General features: G+C 33.6%; 1 long non-coding RNA gene and 1 pseudogene across 1 annotated transcript; one reads left to right on the forward strand and one right to left on the reverse strand.

The window, feature by feature from the left end:
- Positions 1–3,705: 3,705 nt before the first annotated feature.
- On the forward strand, positions 3,706–6,810 carry LOC120154698 (annotated as a pseudogene).
- Positions 6,811–7,073: 263 nt separating this feature from the next.
- LOC120154707 lies at positions 7,074–19,089 on the reverse strand. Its single transcript, XR_005518903.1, has 3 exons — positions 19,078–19,089; positions 14,461–14,467; positions 7,074–7,213 (listed from the first exon to the last, which is right to left on the reverse strand). It is a non-coding gene; the product is annotated as an uncharacterized LOC120154707 (long non-coding RNA).
- Positions 19,090–20,199: the final 1,110 nt, after the last annotated feature.

The raw sequence follows: 20,199 nt of genomic DNA on the forward strand, positions 1-20,199 counted from the left end.
TACTATTCAATCCTATTCACACGACTCAAGCTCTTATGAGATGAATATGGTGCTCTTGTCCCATATTCTTCTTGTGATTGTGAGCTTTCGCGGAGGAATTTGGAGCACCTTCTTCAGCAAAAGCTTTTTCAGTTTCTCATGGGGCTCATGACTCGACTATTTCATCCTATTTCACACGACTCTAAGATCATTGTTGCTTGTTTCATTCATGCTCGTCTCTTTGACGATATTATTACACACCAGGTACTTTTTAAAATAAAATATATATTTTAAGAGTATTTCTATTGGTTTGTATATATGTGTAGTTTGAGCTGGAGAGAGGGCATTGTACGTTGGTCGTCGAATGCTACATAAGAGAATATGAAGTTTAAGAAGAAGAAGAAGCTGCAGTGAATTGATGAAGCAAGTGGATGATGCATGGAAAGATATAAACCATGAGATGATATTTAGTGAGACATCTAAGATTATTTCGATATCGTTTCTTACACGAGTTCTCAATCTTACAAGGGTCGTTGAGTTCATGTATAAGGCCGAAGATGGGTACACTCATGTTGGAAAAACTACAAAAGATGGGATCACTTTATTGGTCATTGATCTGATCTCTGTCTCAGCTCGAAGAAATTAATAATTTGCTCATTGATTATGCCTTGGTGTACTCTTTCCTCAACATATAATTAGGGAGGTTTTTAATGAGGCATACAAATAAATTTATATTATGATTTAAGTCTTTCTAATAAAATCATATTGTCGAAGAAAAGAAAAAAGCACAAAAACTTTGTAGAATCCAGATTAGAGAATAAAAGACTGATGGGTCTTCTCAATCGGTTGGGCCATTAGGCCAGTTTGTCATTTCTAATTCATTTTAGGGTACAGTACATCAGATGCCACTGAATTTAGATGGTTTATTGTTATGCACTAAAGTTTCAATTGTTTTAAGTATAACATTGAATTTTGATTTTGACTTCAATTATAACATTGATGCTTTAAATTTTAATGACATTATGATGTGGATGGATCTTTTCGTCACCCGCCCTTAATTCTATCTATGTCGAGTGACTAAAATAAAACAAAATGATAATTAAAATACTAAATATGTCATTTAAAAAAGTATTTATTATTTGTCTGTAATAGGCTGCCAGATTTGGGCAGTTGGTTTGGGCAGAAAGGGCACCAGGCTAGGTTAGTGAATAGTGACTACGGCATGAACCAAACGACCTCAGTGGTAAAGAAATTTTTGTCATTTCTTGAGGTCCTAGGTCCAAGCATCTGAAATGTCAGGGTGTGGCCGTTTGATGTCAAATGATTGAAAGTTGTCTTTAAATAGATAATATCTTGTACTTACTCCAGATTAATAGAAAAAGAAAGAAAAAAATGGTTTGTAAACCCCCTCAAACCGATAAGGGCGACCCGATCTGATCTAAGGTGTCACATCAAGGCAATTAGATAGACCTACAATAAAAACGACGTGAAAATTTGAAAATTTTCTTAAACCATTTAAAAATTATAAAATAACTTATAAACAAAAACACAAGTGCAGAAAATCATACATATATTAAAAACAAAGTCCATTAATATTTAGTATCCAAACCATTTTCAAACTCTAATATATAGATAAAATGTGACCTATATACCCCCTAATTATACAGGTATCGTACTCGCCAGCAATGCCGAAGGAACTCCCACTACTGATGTCGATATTGCATAGGGCCAATTCCTTTAACTTGAAATGGTGAGTAGCAGAGTGAGCTTTGGGAATGCTCAGTAATACAGAACTACCGAATGAATGCTAAGGGACAAGAAGACATGGTAAGCATAACATTTCCTCAGTTATCCAAGCATATACAGGTCATAGAGATAAGATGAGGTTTCACTGATTAATTTCTCAGTTGATAGGCATGAAACTTATAGTTCAGAAGAAATGTTCAGACAAACAGATTTAGAAGCTGGAGTTGGGGAGTCTAGTGTGTTCCAACAAAACCAGAAATAGTAATTTGTTTCAGTAAAATGGATTTTTAAGAAAAAATTAATACCATCCACCCAAACACACCATATGTAGTTTCCTAGAGCTACATCCATGACTTACCCTAGGCCCATTGGACATTGGAGCCATCCTAAGGGAATACCTTGGGGCCTTAAAGCCTACCAAAAGAGAGTACTTTAGGGGATTAAGAGCTTACCCAAGGCAGCATCTCGGGGCCTAAGAGCCTACCCAAATGTCACCTTAGGCCTGTAAGGAATTACCAGCTTGATCACAGTTGAACTGCAAAACTCCGTAATACATCCTAATAAAAATTAGATTAACAATAACCATTAATATCAAAAATTAGAAACCATATGTATTTTTATCAGAAAACAGAAATTATAGATCAAGATTTTATTTCATACATTTAAAATTAAAGAAAACATTAATGTGCATAAAGAATATACTAGAGGATTCAAATATTTTTCAAAGGCACTTGGAAGCTATCTACAATAGAGAATATGAAACTTATGTATATCAATTGGATTTTAGGAATGAGGTCCCTATTAAAAAGGTTTCGATTACTAATGGATTTAATCAAACATTTCGAACTTGATGCTTCATCACCATTAAGGATTCGGGTGCATCATAAAGGAATTCTGCAACCTTACATAAGAATTACTGAAGATTCAGGTATAACCAGAGTAATTCCATAATTTAGGCCATCAAAGGTATTTTAGTCATTTTGCTTCAGGGAGAATTCCTTAGTAAAAGTTTACCTAATAAGGGTAAAATGATAATTCATAATAAGACAAAATTATACCAAATTATCAAGATTTCAAGTAAAATCGAATTAAACAAATCTCAACACTACGATACTTGTCAATCGTTCGTATCGATATACTTCAAGAATATTCACTTCTTAATATTGACAGCACTAGTCTAATTAATCACCATCAAAACACTATTGAACAGATCTCGAGGGTAAACTACATCAGATACCACTGAATTTTTAAAAATAAAAATAAAATAAAACTCATATCAGAATTCACCTCTAAATTCTAATGAAATTTTTATTTTAATTTTATTTTTTGGAGACATATTTGTTATTTCTTGATTTCTTTTAAAAAATTAGACACTAGGGTGACCAAAGAAACTTCGAACATGTGGAGATCATAATTACCTTGATTTTATAGAGTAGTATCTAATAGGAATTGACAGTGTAAATCGATATTTCTATTTTTTCATAAGGCCAGGTTTATGTGGAATTTACTTTCCTATATCAGGTTATATTCACTAAAAATGTTTCTCTTAATTAGATAACTATTTTTTATTTTTAAATTATATAGTTTTATGATAGTTTATAAACTATTTTTAATTTCATAATTTTTAAATTTTATTTTTTATAAGTTTTTATAAATATTTATTTAATTCATCTTTATAATTTTTTGGAATAGAATTTAAAAAGACACTTAAAATTTAAGATAACTATATAAAATAAATTTTGTGTAGGAAGAACAATTTAGATTTATATAAATAAAAGTCAAGTTCAATTTAAGGTAATAAAGTAATAATATACATTTTTAATTTTGAATAATTTAATTTTTATTTTTCGTATTATTATTTAAGTTTTTGAATATTTTATATTTTGAATTTAATTTTTTTTAAAATCCAATAAGCTCTTAAACTTTTTAAAAAATCAATTTGACCCTCAAACTTAAAACAATTAATTTAGCTCACCTATCATGTCATCAGCCGCATCACCAGTCACTGTGGACTGTCATGTAAGCAATGTAGATCACCATATCAGCACTGTGAAGTGCCACGTCAGCATCGTAACTGTCAACATTGAGTGCAACAGAAATCGTTGGTAAAAGGATCATATTAGGTTCTTTTATAAGTTTGAGGGTCGCATTGAGTGCAAAAAAAATCGAAGGCCACATTAATTTTCTTGAACAAATACAAAGATCTCATATACCTTTTGCTTTTTATTTAAATAAACTCGATCCTATAAATTAGATAAAGTTAAAAACTCGTTGGATCTTATGCTTATTTGTAACTAGGGATGGCAAACGGGTACAATTTCGTGCATTTCGAACCGTACCCACTCCAATTGGGGTGGGATGGGTATAACTTTAGTGGGTAATGGGAGGGTGTGGATTTAGAAAGTGGTACACGTCGTGGGTAGTGGGCCCTTACGCACCCCACATCCGCCCACATCTGCTCGCCCACTAAATACCCATTAGATTTTGGATCATTATGAATTTAGGTATAATTTTAGAGACTAATTTATAAATCTTAATATTGTATAAGATATAACTTATAATTTAACCAAATATTAGGTATAATTTTAGAGACTAATATTATGTTTCTTAATGGATGTGTTTGTTTTATGTTTGTTGCTTATGTATAACTTAAGGTTGCTTTCAGGCAGGTATAGCCGGATACATCTCTAGTTGGGTAGTGGGTGTGGGGATGGATTGAGAATGTACCCACGTGGACGGGTGTGGATTTGAAAAATTTTACCTATCATGGGTGGTGGGCGGGTGGTGGATTTAAAAATATTAGGTGGGTATAAGGATAGGAGAGAGATATCCGCACCCAACCCGCCTGTTTGCCATCCTTATTTGTAACCTTAGTTGGCTTTAAAATGTTTATAGATTTTAAATAGCAATCGATAGTTTTATAAGTAAAGCTTTAAAACCATTTAATCACGTGGGTTGATTAGGAAAAAAGTGATAGTTGACTAAGGTGGACATTGGCATAATGATATGTGAGTAGGGATGGGCATGGGTCAGGTTTGAGTCGGGTTTCGGCCAATCCGACTCGACTTGAAAATTTACATCCGTCACCCGACTCGATTTGATCCGAAAAATATATACCATCCACCGACTTGAACCTGAACCAATTTTTTGAGATAAAATATGAACCTAATCCGACCCAAAATAATAAAAATATTATTTTATTCGATAAAAATAGTGATTTAATTTTAAAAAATAATATATAAAGGGGTATTATTATAATTGTTCCTAAATATATAAGGTAAAATTATATTTTTTTTCTGGGTCAGGTCAGGTATATTTCACCCTAAACTCAAATCCGACCCGACCCGATCTAAACCCGGATTTAAAAAAAAAAACTTGATCCGATCAGGTCTAGTTGGAACTCGTCGAGTTCATGCTCATCCCTATATATGAGACTCCTAAACAATTCAAAAAAAAAGTTAAAGGTAAATTATACTAGTGACACCTAATTATAATCCATTTTCATTTTGATCATCATTTTTTATATTATTCAATCAGGCCACTTAACTATTTAAATGCATTCAATCAGGCTACTTATCGTTAACATTTAACGATAGTGCTAACGTGAAGTTAATAAAATTGATATAATTATACACTTGGTCCTCAATATTTATATTGTTTCAATTTGGTCATAATTTTAATTTAGTTTAATAATTTAACTTCCAATTAGATGGTGACATGGTCACTAATAGATTGGAAGATATATTATTAATTTTAATAATTTAATTTTTTTTATATCCAATAAATTAGATCAACTGAGGGGTTTAGCCCTTTCAATTTTCTTCTTTACATAAGTGGTCTTTAGTTGGAAACCTAATATAAAAACGTTGTAAAACCAATTGAGGGGTTTAGCCCAGTGGTTCAAATGCTTCTAGGAGCAACCCAAGTTGCTGGTTTGATTCCCCTTCTTGTATATTATTTCTTCAAATTATTTTGTATCAAATAAGGTGGTGACATGTGACATTATTCTTTTAAGTACAAAATAAAGTAAATTAAATAAGTAAAATAAATAAATATCATCCAAACCAATAGTGACAAATTTCACCATCTAATTGGAGGTTAAATTTATTAAATTAAACAAAATTATGACCAAATTGAAATAATGTATAAATATTGAGGATCAAATTATGACCTCTCTAGGCAACATATTACTTCTTTTAACACCAATTAATTTTTTATTTTAACCCAACTTGAAGGGGAAAATAATTCATAACTGAGTGTTTGTTTCAGGTGGTGGAAAGATTTAGATTTTGCTTCAAAACTACCGTTTGCACGAGATAGATTGGTGGAATTATACTTTTGGATGTTAGGAATGTACTTTGAGCCTATGTACTCTTTTGCCCGAGAGATACTAACAAAAGTAGTATCTCTGTTTTCAATTATGGATGACATATATGATTCATATGGCACATTTGAAGAAATTCAACTCTTTAGGGATGCAATTCAAAGGTCAATAACTTATATATATTAAAATTTAAATTTTAGTATTTTATAACATTTTAACTTAAATCTTAGATCTTTATTTGTTTTTCAGGTGGAATGATGATTGTGTAGATCGACTCCCAGATTACATGAAACTGTTCTACAAGCCATTATTAGATCTCTATAAAGAAATTGAGGAGGCGATGACAAAGCAAGGACAATCATATCGTGTCAAACATTCTATAAACACAGTAAATTTACAACCTATCTCAATTTTATGATATTTACATTAGTAAATATGAACTAACCCCTTTTATACATATACCAAGTTAAGGGAGTAAATTATTAAACCCATATGTCATTGTTTCTTATTTTGTTGGTTTTCAATTTACAGTTTAAGCAGCTGAGTGATAGTATTTTGCTGAGGCTAAATGGTACCATGAAAACTACGTACCAACGATGGAAGAATATATGAGGGTCGGAACTATAACTGCTGGCAATATTGCAGTAAGTGTCACATCGCTTGTTGGAATGGGAGATGTACCGACGCCAGAGATTTTCAATTGGGCATCTAATTACCTAAAATCTTTGTTGCTTGTGCCATTCATGCTCGCTCATAGATGATATTGCTTCACACAAGGTACTTTTCTTTAAAATAAATAAATAAATTGTAAGAGTATTTCAATTAATTTATGTGTGTAGTTTGAGCAAGAAAGAGGGCACTGTGCCTCGGTTGTTGAATGCTACATGAGAGAACATGGAGTTTCAGAAGTAGAAGCACGCAGCGAATTGAATAAGCAAGTGGAAGATGCATGGAAAGATATGAACTATGAGATGATATTTAGTGAGACGTCTAAGGTTGTTCCAATGTCGGTTCTTACACGAGTTCTCAATTTTTCAAGGGGCTGTGAGTTCATTTATAAGGCTGGAGATGGGTACACACATGTTGGAAAAACTACAAAAGAGGGGATCACTTCATTGCTCATTGATCCAATCTCAGTCTCGGCTTCAGGAAATTAAGAATTTGCTCATTGATTATGCTTAGTTGTGTTTACTCTTTTCCTCCATATATAATTAGGAGGTTTTTAACGAGACACACAAATAAATTTAGATGTATCATTTAAATCTTTCTAATAAATCATATTACCGATCGAGTAATCCATGTTATGATACATGTTTGTGGTACTTCTACGTGTCGTATACTCGTATTATGTTTGAAATATTAAATAAATTTGTTTCGTAATTATGAAACGATGGGTCAAGGAAGCAAGAAAGAAATGTGTTTCGTAGTTGTGAAGTGAATGTATATGATAGTTTGTATCTCAATAGTCACTTTACTGTTGAAAATTCAATGTTGAATTTGGTAAGGTAGTCGGCTGCTTTGATTATTTTCAAATCTGGCTGCAAATTTGATTTGAAAAAGGATGCTAAGTGGCATCACATGGGCTATTGAATTTTTTATTTTTGTAATAGGGTTAATTATATTTAGTCCCTACACACTTTAGGGTATTTATAAGATTAGTTCCTAAGCTTCATCTATAAATATCCTAGCTTATTTAGCTTTAAAATTATCCCAAAAATCATTTCATTCTCCAATACTAGAGAGTTTCTTGTGAGTAGTGAGTGTTTTGTAAACACCTGTAAATTTTCTCTCTATAGTAAAAGATCTGCAGCAATCCGAAGACGTAGGCACAATTGGCTGAACTCCGTTATCAATTTCGGGTATTATTTTTTCGCTTTTATTTCGCATTCTCACTAATCTGGTTATAGGAAAATTACTTGTTTACTCGTTTATTTCCTAACATTTACAAAGTGTTTGTGTGCAAATATATTCGGTCTCTGAACCGAACCTTGTTCAATCTTCTCTGTTATTTCTTTTTGAAATATAATTAAGCTCTTATTAGAAACCCCTCCAATCTCAATCGAATTGAGGCTCGATCTAAAACAAATAAAAGAAAAGTTCACAAACATATTGAAACAACCCATTTTAAGATAACACTCGGTTTCAATACGTTTGATGTGCTCGTGGTGCATGACATTCCCCATTATAAAATGACCTGATTTCAGTATTTTTGTGTACTCAAAGCCAAGCTCTTGTAAAATTCCAGACAATCGAGAAAGTTCCGAAATTGTTAAATGTTGCGGAATGCGATCATCGAATAGAGTAAAATCACAATTGATAATTTTAAAAAATAACAATGAAGATAAAACAGACACATATTTTACGTGAAAAATCTCTAAACTATATAGCGTAGAAATCAAGGACAGAGTAGAAGAATTTCATTATAAGAAAATTAGAGTTTAGGCAGAAAACAACTTTCGGTTTCTCGGTCGACAGTTGAGGCAGAATATCGTAACTTAGCTGATGCCACTTCTGAGGTGCTTTGGGTTAAGGCAGTGTTGGATGAAATGGGAGTTACACTACCCAGGCCCCAATTATTTGGTATGATAACACTAGCACGGTTGCTACGACTGCTAGTCCTGTTCTGCATGTCAAAGTTAAGTATGTAGATGTCTATTTTGATAGAGAAAAGGTGGATAGTCGCCTGTTGAGAGTTAATTATGTGCTAGCTCAGTTCCAAGTGGCAGATGTTCTTATAAAACCACGGGTGGCTACTCGTTTCCAGGAGCTGCGGCAAAATTTGAATGCGATGTCTTGCAGCATGCTTAGTTTTTTTAGAAGAGAAAAAGTGGATAATGTTAAGAGGTGCTGTTTTAAGTAGTATTCAAGAGATTAGTAGGTGGTTTCAAGCCAACAGAGTTTGTTTGTGGTTGTGGCTGTTATGCCAGGTTGGTCTGCTTTGGGGTCAAACTTTTATTGTTGACTCCCTGGACTAAACCGGGACTATAAAAACGAACCTCGTACGAGGGAGAAATTATTTTATAGACCCGGCTCACTACGTTATCCATGGTCCCAGTAAATCACATCCATTAATTTTAAAATCACTTCTATATAACTGCCACTATTTATTTACACGGAGGAAAGAAGTGAAGATTCACATTAGAAAAAATAAACTGAAAAATATTATTGATTGGGACCACGGATGACGTGGTGAATCGGGTTGATCAAATAATTTTTCCGTACGAGGGGTTCAAATGACTCTTTGATGGCGTTGTACAGGTTGACCTGGGAAGTTGTGCTTGGTGATTCGTGTAACACCTATATCCTGTTTACGTCCCCGTACATTAGTCATAGATATCACATGTCTTTTAAAACGTTTCTGTATTGAAAACCAGCAAAATTTTGTTTCTTTAAATAATATGATTTAACAATATAATATAATATAATATATACTTCTACTATAACATGTTTCAAACTCTCATTAAAATATTACAGACTTTTGTTTACATGTATACATGCCAACTAGAAATTTAAAACAACATTAGGATGTCATTACTGACACCGATAAGTAGTATTCGATGATTGATGCCAAGCTCAGCTCCTTATTACACTTGCTTCTTTTACCTACGCGTGAAAATCATCTCACGCTAAGTATACGTTTAGTGAGATATAAGAAAATTAAGTTAAGTATTTTAAAAACATAAGTAAGCCATAAAAGATCAAAATACGAATTAAATCGTATAAAATATATAAACGCATAAAACTAACTTGATAAGCCAAGTTTCTGTCATATAACATGTGAAATATTATTTCATATGCATAGCATATTTATCAGCCTCAAAATTCATTATGCATAGCATATTTATCAGCCAATGTGTTCAAAATTCATTCACAGCCCAATGTATGACAAATGAGAATGCAAGGTACCCAATTCGCACTGAAGTGCTCCACTAAAGTATAGGTACTATAGTATACAACGACATTATACTAATATCTCTATATAGTAATTCAAAAACTTATTATGAACACCATCAATGCACACATAGTATCATAGTACACATAGTACTACTCCAAGTACACAAAGTAAAGGTACAATAACACAATAATGCGTTAAACAAAATTGATTGATAACCGCCTTATTCATGGTACTAACAAGTGCTCATTATGAACAACATCATTTCACACATAGTGTTATAGTACACAAAGTACTACTCCAAGTACACAATGTACCGGTACAATAACGCAATAATGAATTAAACAAAATCGATCGGTAACCACCTTATTCTTACTATAGAGTTCGACGGTGAGGTCGTAAAATTTGATGTTTACAAAGCAATGATATATCCATATAACATTGCTAGCATAAATTTTATTGATGTTATTGAACATGCCTTTGATGAGTTTGTGGAAACTAACTTTGTTGAAAATTTGTACAGGAAATTGGAGGATAAAGAAGATGAATCTAGGGAGTTGAAAAATATTTTGTTTGTTAAATCATATTTGATCTTAACTTCTTCAAAAACTAAATTGTTATCTTCCATTTTGCAGGTATCAAAGATAGAGTCAATACAATTGTCAGAATATTTAAAGAACTCATCTTTTGGTGAAAACGATGTATTACCGGCCATTATTTCGGACAAGCTTCCAAAGCTGAGAAAGATCCCAAAAAAACCCTATGAGAATGTTCAAAGCTACAAGGATAAATTTAAGGAACTTTATGATCGTAGAATTTCTCGTAAGAAATTTCTTCATTGGAAAAAGAGTATGAAGTGGAGGAAGCATCCCTTACAGAACCTATAGTCTGAACCAGGTCGTTGAGCTAACGACTGATAAGTCATAATTATATACATTTTTTTATGTTTAATTCCTTTATATCATTATTATAATTTAAGCTAAATTGTTGAAATTATGTTTGTTTTGATTTAGGAGGTGAAATACGGATACAATGGTGAATATCAGCTCGAAAACATGTTTTTAGCCTTCTATGTGAGAATCAAATCTTTTGGAAGAATGTGAACTTGAGTAGAAGACTATCTTCGATAAGGTGTGACCGCGCCTTATGAAGAACACACGACTGATTTCTGAGTTGGACAGTCCGACTTTTTGGAGTCAAATTCGGGATGAAACTCACTTTTATGGATATTTTCATTATTTTGGAAGTATCTGGCCAAGAATCAATCTCTATTTTTATTAGGAACTTTATTTTAGATTTTTTTATTTGATTTAGACTTTATTAAAAGGGACCTACCTTTCTTTTAGGGTTTTGGCTCTCTATATAAAGAACTCATTAGCCTCCTTAGGGGGGATCAATCTATCTTTCAATAGCACAAATTTTTCTTCTCCCTTGCATTTCTATTCCACCATGAGTGGCTAAGCTGTTATTTCCTATTCAAGGGTGAAAGGATTTCATAGTAATTTTGTGAGGATTGTGCTAAACTAGTATTTCTCCTTCAATCCAAGTAATCATTATTTCTTGTTCTTATTTAATGAATTCTTGATATTGATTAAATTGACGACTTAATTCGATATTGAGTTTCTATCGCTTATCACAAGTAGCAAGGGGTAAGTCTCATGATTTGTGTTTGTTATAACTTACTATCTGAACTTTGCATCCTGCATGATAGTCTCTGAGGAAATAAACTTATGAAATTAATTGATTTTGTTTTAGTCGTTACCACAATTATTAATGCTAACATTCATGGTAAGATTTGATCTGAATGTTTATTGCAAATGAGTAGGCTTGTCAATTATAAAAGGGGAACCCATACTTGTTACGGTTCCGAGAAAGTGATTAATTACTTGGATATTGAAAAAATGGATCTTTTAAGCCTATGATAAAAATTATAGATCGGATGAAGAACACGCCTTTGAATTGGAAGTTTGGTAAGAATTGATTTTTGTTATTTTATTTTCAGCTTTATTTCTGGATTTTAGTTTCACCAAACCCCCCAGTTTACTTTTATTGCTTTAACATTTTTTTGTGAAAGATGGGTACTTTGTATTGATAAGGATACAAGGTACACCACCCCATGGACCTCTAGATAAAAACAACACTGCCTGAGAAACAGGAGACCTCGGAGATACATCTAACCGGCTGTTATGAAAACAACTACAAACGAAGAGAAAAATCAGCCTTGAAAAAACACTAAATGAAAAATAGCAAAGCAGCTACCCACAAACCTCATGCGAAAAGGCACCAAAGAACTGCAACCAAATCACTTGATAAAATAGCGACCTCGAATTAATAGCTAAAACCCTTCTGAAAGATAAAACAACGAAACACCTCAGAACCCAAATTATAGCACCACGGTCGAATCAGAATCTTCAAACGGAACCACCATATCAGGACTACCAACCTATAGTCCAAGAAGCATGCCTACAGATACTGCCTCATGCGCTTCAATAAAAGCTTCAGCCCACCTTTGTTTTAAAACAAAATCTAAAATAGAAGTACCAGATAATTTAGATAGTAAAATATCCGATTTCTTTAAATTAAATTTCTTCAATGCTCGATCTCTTCTTCTTTTCTCAGCTTTTGATAGTACTTTGCCCTGAATGTCCAACATAGATCCAAATTTATTCAACTTCAAAATTTTGGTAAAAGACCGATACGGCAATACGAACGACTCCTCATAATCACACCCGACAGAAGACTTAGATAAAGTCCCCTCAGTCGTTTCTCGGTATGACACTAACTCAATATTCGGACTATCGACATTACTCATGCCAAACGACCCAACCTTTGGCGTACAAGGGCCAACAAAAGCATTCTCCTCGTGCCCATCATCCAATGCCACGGCTAAACACTCATGCGATATATTAAATACCTCCACTGCATTTAAAACGTTCTCCTCGTGCTTAACATCCACTGCCTCAATTGAAGCCCCATGCAAAGATTTAAAATCCTCCACCACGTGCGACACACCACGCCTCAAACAATAACTTGCATTTGCCACCTTGTTCATGCACTCAGCAGAATGAGATAAATCCACTTGTAATTTTAAACCAACAGTGCCAGCACTAAACTCCACTAGTGGGTCCACATGCATCGAAAAAGTAATATTATCATGCCCATTATCCAAAGCCACAACTGACCCTCCTGCCTTAAATTAAATTCCTCCGCTGCATCTGAAACAATCTCCTCGTGCTCGTTTTCCAAAGCCGCATTTGGACCCTCAAGCAAATTATTAAATTCCTCCACTACGTACGAGATACCGCTCCTCTGACAAACACCTGCATGCGCCACCTTAATCGAACCCTCAGCAAAATGCGAAAGTGCCGTTTGAAAATTGAGACCCTCTATACCAGCTCTACACTCCACTAACGGATCCGCAGGCTTCGAAAAAGCTAACTCCACATCATTAAAAATGCCGCTCCTCTGACAGAAATCAACATACGCAGTTGCCCCATGACGATCTGCCTGGTAATCAGATTCCTTAGCCCATACCTCTTCGAAGCGAGAATCCACCATTGCTTTCTCAGCAACTGAATACCACGGACCTTCATATGCACACAAGCCATCTTTGAACTCTCTGAAATCTTGATGAACATCCTCCATATGCGTGGAATCAGGAATAACAAGGGAAGTCTCTCCAGCACGTAACTTCAGGAGATTTGTCTGACAAGACATCCACAAGTTCACGTTCTAATGAAACCGGGTAAGCACCAGCTTCTTCAGACAACAACGAATCTACCTAGATAGAATCTGGGTTAAAACAAGGTTCAAACTCTAAAACAAATACTGTAAAAGACCTATCCCCGACTTGCAATTCAACAGATTCCTCCACTATAGTTCGATGATCCGTGATAACCTGGAGCAAAGCCCTATCAAAGGAGCCAGGATTTAAAGTTCATTCTTCTATGGAAATAAGCTCACCCTATTTTCCTGCAATGTTTCTGAAAGTTGAAGTTCCCCACACAAATGGTGGGATCCCTTTACACGATAACCAAGCCCGTCGACTGCAGCATCGCACATTTTCCGACCACACTTTCACTTTGACAAATAGGTTTGCAGCGCCTCAATATGGTTTTTAAGCGTAAACTTCAAACTCTCTTTATCTTCAAAGATGATAAGAATAGCTAATCCGCTTAATCTCATTATTCTCGGACGCAAAATGCCTACTTTATGCATTATAGCAGCCAGCTCTTTCATTTTAATAAATTTACTGCACCAACCAACCAAATTATCTTTCAGAGTACAAAGCTTATCCTCATCAATAACACCAACAATGGGAACCTCATTAACAACCTCCACTCTACACTTGGCCACATCTGGTTTTGAACCAGAACATTTTTCCTCCAGAAAGCTTCACGAGGATGATATCTTGCCATAAAGACTCTAACTATGTTTCCATGAAGCCTAGATCTATCAGCGCGAAGGATAGCCTTCCTCGCATCCTCCAATCTGGCAAAGCGAACAAAACCAAACCTACTTCCATCCTTACTTCTTTTATTAGGAATGAAAGAGTCAACCACCTCGCCATAATTATCAAAAGTAAGCCAAAGACCATGATGATGAAGAAAATCTGGAATGTTGAAGATGATAATCGTAACACGTTCTTTCCCAACGGTTGAGATTCTAATTTCAGTTATCTTGGGATTTGATCTGATCTCGTTATTACTACAAGTTAGTTTAGTAAAATCAGTTTTTATTTTGTAGGACTTCGACAACCCTATCAAAATTGGCACCGTTGTCGGGGAGCTATTTTAGTTTCTCATTGTTTTATTTTATTTTTTATTTTAACTTTTATTTTTTTTTTTAGGAAGTTGAAGAAAGAATGGAGAATAGGAATGCATCACTTTTCTTAATTTTGAAGGTGATTTTGAGTTAAGATATAGTTTAATTCACTTCCTTTTTTCGTGGACATATAGGTGAAGATCCTTATAAAAAACATTTGAAGGAATTCCACATTGTATGCACTGGAATGAAATCACATGGAGTCACCGATGAACAAATTAGTTTAAAGACTTCCTTTTTCATTAAAAGATCAAGCAAAAGATTGACTCTACTATCTACCATCCGGATCAATTATGACATGAAATGGGATGAAGAGCCTATTTTTAGAGAACTTCTTTCCCGCGTCTAAGGCCGCAAACATTAGAAAAGAAATCTATGGCATTACGCAACTCACCAGTGAGACATTATACGAGTATTGGGAGAGGTTCAAGCGATTATGCGCCAGTTTTCCTCATCATCAAATCCCAGACCAGCTTCTAATCCAATATTTCTATAAAGGATTGTTTCCAATGGATAGATGTATGATTGATGCAGTGAGTGGTGGAGCTTTAGTGAACCTCACGCCTGAAGGAGCCAATGATTTAATTTCGAACATAGCTAAAAATTCCCAACAATTTGGTACAAGAATGAAAAAATATGTTAACCAAGTCAGTGAGGTAAGAATTAATTCTCTTGAAAATAAAATTTATGACTTGACTACTTTGGTTCGCCAAATTGTTGTAGGAAGTACATGAAGAAATGCTTTAGGTGAAATATATAATCAACCCAAAGGAAGAACGATCATTTTTCTAATCATTACAACCCAAGATGGAGGAATCATCTCAATCTAAGTTATAGGAAGCAAGGAGGACAACAAAGATACAACCCTCAAAATTTTGCTAGATCAGCTCAAGCACCGACCCAACATCAATCCTCAAATTTAGGTATGTCTTTAGAGGATATATTAAAAGCCTAGCTAACTCTATTCATGCATTTCAACAGAAAATGAGGACGAGCATTCAAAGCTTGGGAATCAAATTACTCAATTGGCAACGTCAGTTGGTAAATTGGAATCCTAAAATTCTATAAAATTGTCCTCACAAATGGAATTGAATCCGATAGAGAATTGTAGTGCAATTTTCTTGGTGATCTAAAAAGAAATTCCTTCGGATTTGATTCCACCTAAAAGATTCAAGAGAAGCAAAGATGAGAAAATCAAAACTCAGTCCAAAGTTTCACCAAATGTAACATTCGATCCTTCATTATCTTTTTCATCTCACACTTCTTTGCCTCTATTTCCTAACAGATTATCTAAACCAAAGGAAGGTGAGAATAAAGATATCTTGGATACATTGAGGAAAGCTGATATTAATATTCCACTAGTGGATGCTATCAAGCAAACTCCTAATTTATCCTTGTACCCGATCGTTCCTATATTTATCCTTTTGGAGTTGTTGATGTGAAGAGCCTGATTTTTCCTGTAGATTTTCACATCTTGGGAATAGAAGGTAATTTATCCTCACAATCACCTTCAATGTTGTTAGGAAGACCATTCATGAAGACATCAAGAAAAAATATCAATGTAGATGAGGGTACTTTGTCTGTGGAGTTTGGTGGAGAGCTTGCAAAATTTTATATTCATGATGCAATGAAACGTCCTAATGATTTAAAATCTCCTTATCAAGTTGATATGGTTGATTCAATTGTGCAAAATACCTTTTCTGAAAAAAGACATTGAATGCGAATTGAAAGTATGTGCACAAGCTAACCTCGAAGACAATGAGACTGACTTCGAAGAAATATTTTCAATGTCATCTCTTGAACAACTAAATTTAGATGCTAACAAAATGTTTCTGCTACTGTGCAGGCCCAAAAATTGGAAGATTTACCTGACCACCTGAAATACATATACTTAGGTGAATAGGATACATTACCGATAATAATCGAAAAAGGACACACAACTGAACAAGAGGAGATTTTAGTTCAAATCTTAAAGGAGCATAAAGCCCATCGAGCGATTCAATGATTCGATATGGACCTAGATAAAGCTGGAATGTCAAGGGTATTGCAATTACAAGAATTAGAGGAGCTTTGTTTGAATGTTTGTGAGAAATTAAGGATCTATAAGGAAAAATCCAAATTATTTCATAACACCATGCTTATTGAGAATCATTTTGAGATGGTGGAAATTAAAAGCTCAGACCAAGACAAAACCTTCAAGGTGAATGGCCATAGATTGAAAATATTCCACAAAGGTGATATTGTCCCATATCTCATTGATCCTCATTTGGAGTTACCAACTTATATCAACGAATGAACAATTCATCGTAGCCATGTCTAGCATAAAGACGTTTAACAATTAAGCTACTAGGATGCAACCCAATTTATCGCTTTATTTTTTAGTTTATTTTATTTTATATTTACCTTTTTTTAGTTTGATTTTTTTGGTAGATACCTATTTCGAACAAGATGTGACCACGCTTTATTGATATCTGTCTACTGATTTTGATTCTCACAAATTTTATTTTTGGACAGATGACTGACTAGAATAAGGCATGGCCACGTTCTACTGAGGATGGAGCACTGAGTTTGTCCCAGTTTTATGAAGTCGAGAAACATTATGAAGTTGCATTTTTTATCGTCCATCACCTTAAATCATCTCAGTCCAACTTGCTTGCACATCAGGGGGTTTTCTTTTTCTCTTCCATTTCTTTTGTGAGCAATTTATTTTCCAATACATTGAGGTAAATGTAGGGATCCAGGTATGGGGGAGATGTTCATATATGATTTCATTTTGTGAATATTGTTTTCATTTAAGATTGTGAAACTTTGACTTTTCTTTCAAAAAATTTCGCTCTCTTTTTTAAAATTATTTTTCTCGTGCTTGAATTTTGGTGTGATTTGATCCAATTATGATGACTTTTCTTTTGAATTCTTGAATCTTGCTTAATATCTTAGAATACTTTTTAAGTTCTGAATACATTATGGTTTGGATTATAATCCATGAAAGAGATGAACATGATTAGTGTGTTCTTAAAAATGTTTGACGGCATCTCATGAGTTTATTAGTTGAAAAGTGTACTAGACTTGATGGAAAATACACACTTTGGTGAGATTTCGAGCCTAAGAGCAATTCATTATATTTTGCTCATTTTTCTTTTTGATGAGTGTGTCGAACATAGTTTGTTTATTCTAGAATTTGCTTGTGAATGCATTTTGAGACTACATTTTTGGATTGATGCTTTAATATGATAAGGGCAATTAGGTTTAACTCATTTATCAGACATTCAAAAAGCTTATACATATGTTTTTCCCCTATTTAGCCAATTGAGCCTATTCTCCATTTTTCCTTGTTTTACCACATTTTGACCCAAAGCCTTTTCTTGTTTGTTATCCCTACTTTTTGTGCCCTTTTCAAGACAAGATGAAAATGTTGTTCCAAAAAAAAAACAGAAAAAATGTGAAGTTTGTTTCTTGAAGGAATTAATATATTTGGAGATTAGTTTGAAAACAAATAGCAATTAAATGTTGAATCTCCAAACTCTTTAGTTCTTGAATGAGATGCGAGAATAAATTTCAAGAAGTTTGAAGTATGTTTGATGTTGTGATGTGGACTTTGATATCATCTCTTGTCTTGATTGTGAAACCTTCATTTTTTTATCTTTTACCACACACTTACCTAAGCCTCGTTACAACCCCTGGAAAATACCTTTTGATTTTTGCATCACATTCATATACAGTGGTGGAGATTTCATTCATTTGCAAGCTTATGGCAATATCGTGCTATGTTTTGATCTTGAAAGTTAATTCACCTTAAATACTTCTAGAGTTTTGAGTGAAACCTTGTGAGGGTGTTAAGTCTTGTTTCACTTCATATTGGTGGATTAATGAGATGTCTTGATTTTGTTTCAAGTTTATCCTATTTATTCTCATTCACTTAATTGTAATTATGGTTGGAATCCTTGATTTGTGCTTAACTTTATCAATATTTTGGGATATTAAGTGACATGAAAAGAAGGTAGATGGAGGAGTTGGTATGTTGAATTGAAGTATGCTTGAGGACAAACATGATTTAGGTGTGGGGGAATTTGATAGGTCATAATTATATACATATTTTTATGTTTAACTCCTTTATACCCTTATTATAATTTGAGTTTTTTATGGAAAGCCTCTAGTTTTATTAAAAATAGAAAATATCCAAAATTACAATTAAGATTTACGAGTATAACCGTAAATGTAAACTAAGTTACAATTAGGACATTTTCTTATAACAATTGACACAAAAATTGGCCACCTAGATCACACAAGGACCATAAAAGGAAAATGTTAAAACATGTTAGAAGTTAAGTTTGTTATTTTCTGTTTTAATTGTATCTAATTGACATTTAGTTAGTTAGATTGAAATTGTATATATATATTTGTATTATTTCTTGTAACATCCCAAAATACGGGTTAGTGACCAAAATTGTAAAATTTCAGAATATGGATATTAAAGTAGAATAGTTTAATAGTTTAATGATTTGTTCGGAAATATTTCCTAAAAGTTTATAGTAATAATCCAAAGAATTAAAGGGCAAAATGGTCATTAGACTTGAAATTATAATTAAATGATATATATATATATATGGATAAGGATGGGAGATTTTTTCCAGAAATCTCTTCTTTTCTTCTTCATTTTCTCTTCTCCACGTGTGAAGCCAAGCAAAGGTAAGTTTTCTCTTGAGCTGATTATGTGCTGAAATTTAAGTTTAGTTTTGATTATTAGATGCTAAGTAAGATTAAGGAAGGATTAATTTGCTTTAAAACAACAAAATGAAGAGTTTATGAGGATTTAAAGATTTGAAGTTTTTGAATGAAATATTGAAATTAAGTTTATATTGAGAATTGGAAGTTGAATTTGACTTGTCATCAAGTCAATTAAGGGATAGGAAGTGTTAGAATAGGAATTTGAACATGTTGCAAAACTAGTATAATTTTTGCAATTTCATAGGAATGACTAGATTTGAAGTTAAAGAAGTGATTAGCGAATAGAAATAAGTTTAAGTATGTGTATTAAAGTTAAGAGTATTAAAGGAAGTGAAATAGGAAGGTTTAAGCTGAAATAATGTGATTTTCGAGCTCAAAATGAGATTTCTGGGCTAGGGGAATCGGTACCCATTCAAGGGGAATCGATTCCCCCTCAAACGAATATGAATTCCAGAATGCTAGAGGGGAATCGATACCCCCAGGGGGGGGGAACCGATTCCCCCATAATAAAAAAAAAGAAGAAAGAAGAGAGACTAAACTATTAATCTCTTAAATTGGTAGGATATTAGAGGTTAATTTCAAGACTTGGGCATCTGATAATCATCTTGAAAATTATGCTTATGTAGATATTGAACGTGACTTTGCTTCAAAGTAAACGAAGGGTTAGAATTGATTCAATTCAAACAAGGCTAAGGTGAGTGCATGTGCA

Source organism: Hibiscus syriacus, unplaced genomic scaffold, assembly GCF_006381635.1.
Source record: "Hibiscus syriacus cultivar Baekdansim isolate YM2019G1 unplaced genomic scaffold, ASM638163v2 tig00111149_pilon, whole genome shotgun sequence".
Lineage (NCBI taxonomy): Eukaryota > Viridiplantae > Streptophyta > Magnoliopsida > Malvales > Malvaceae > Hibiscus > Hibiscus syriacus.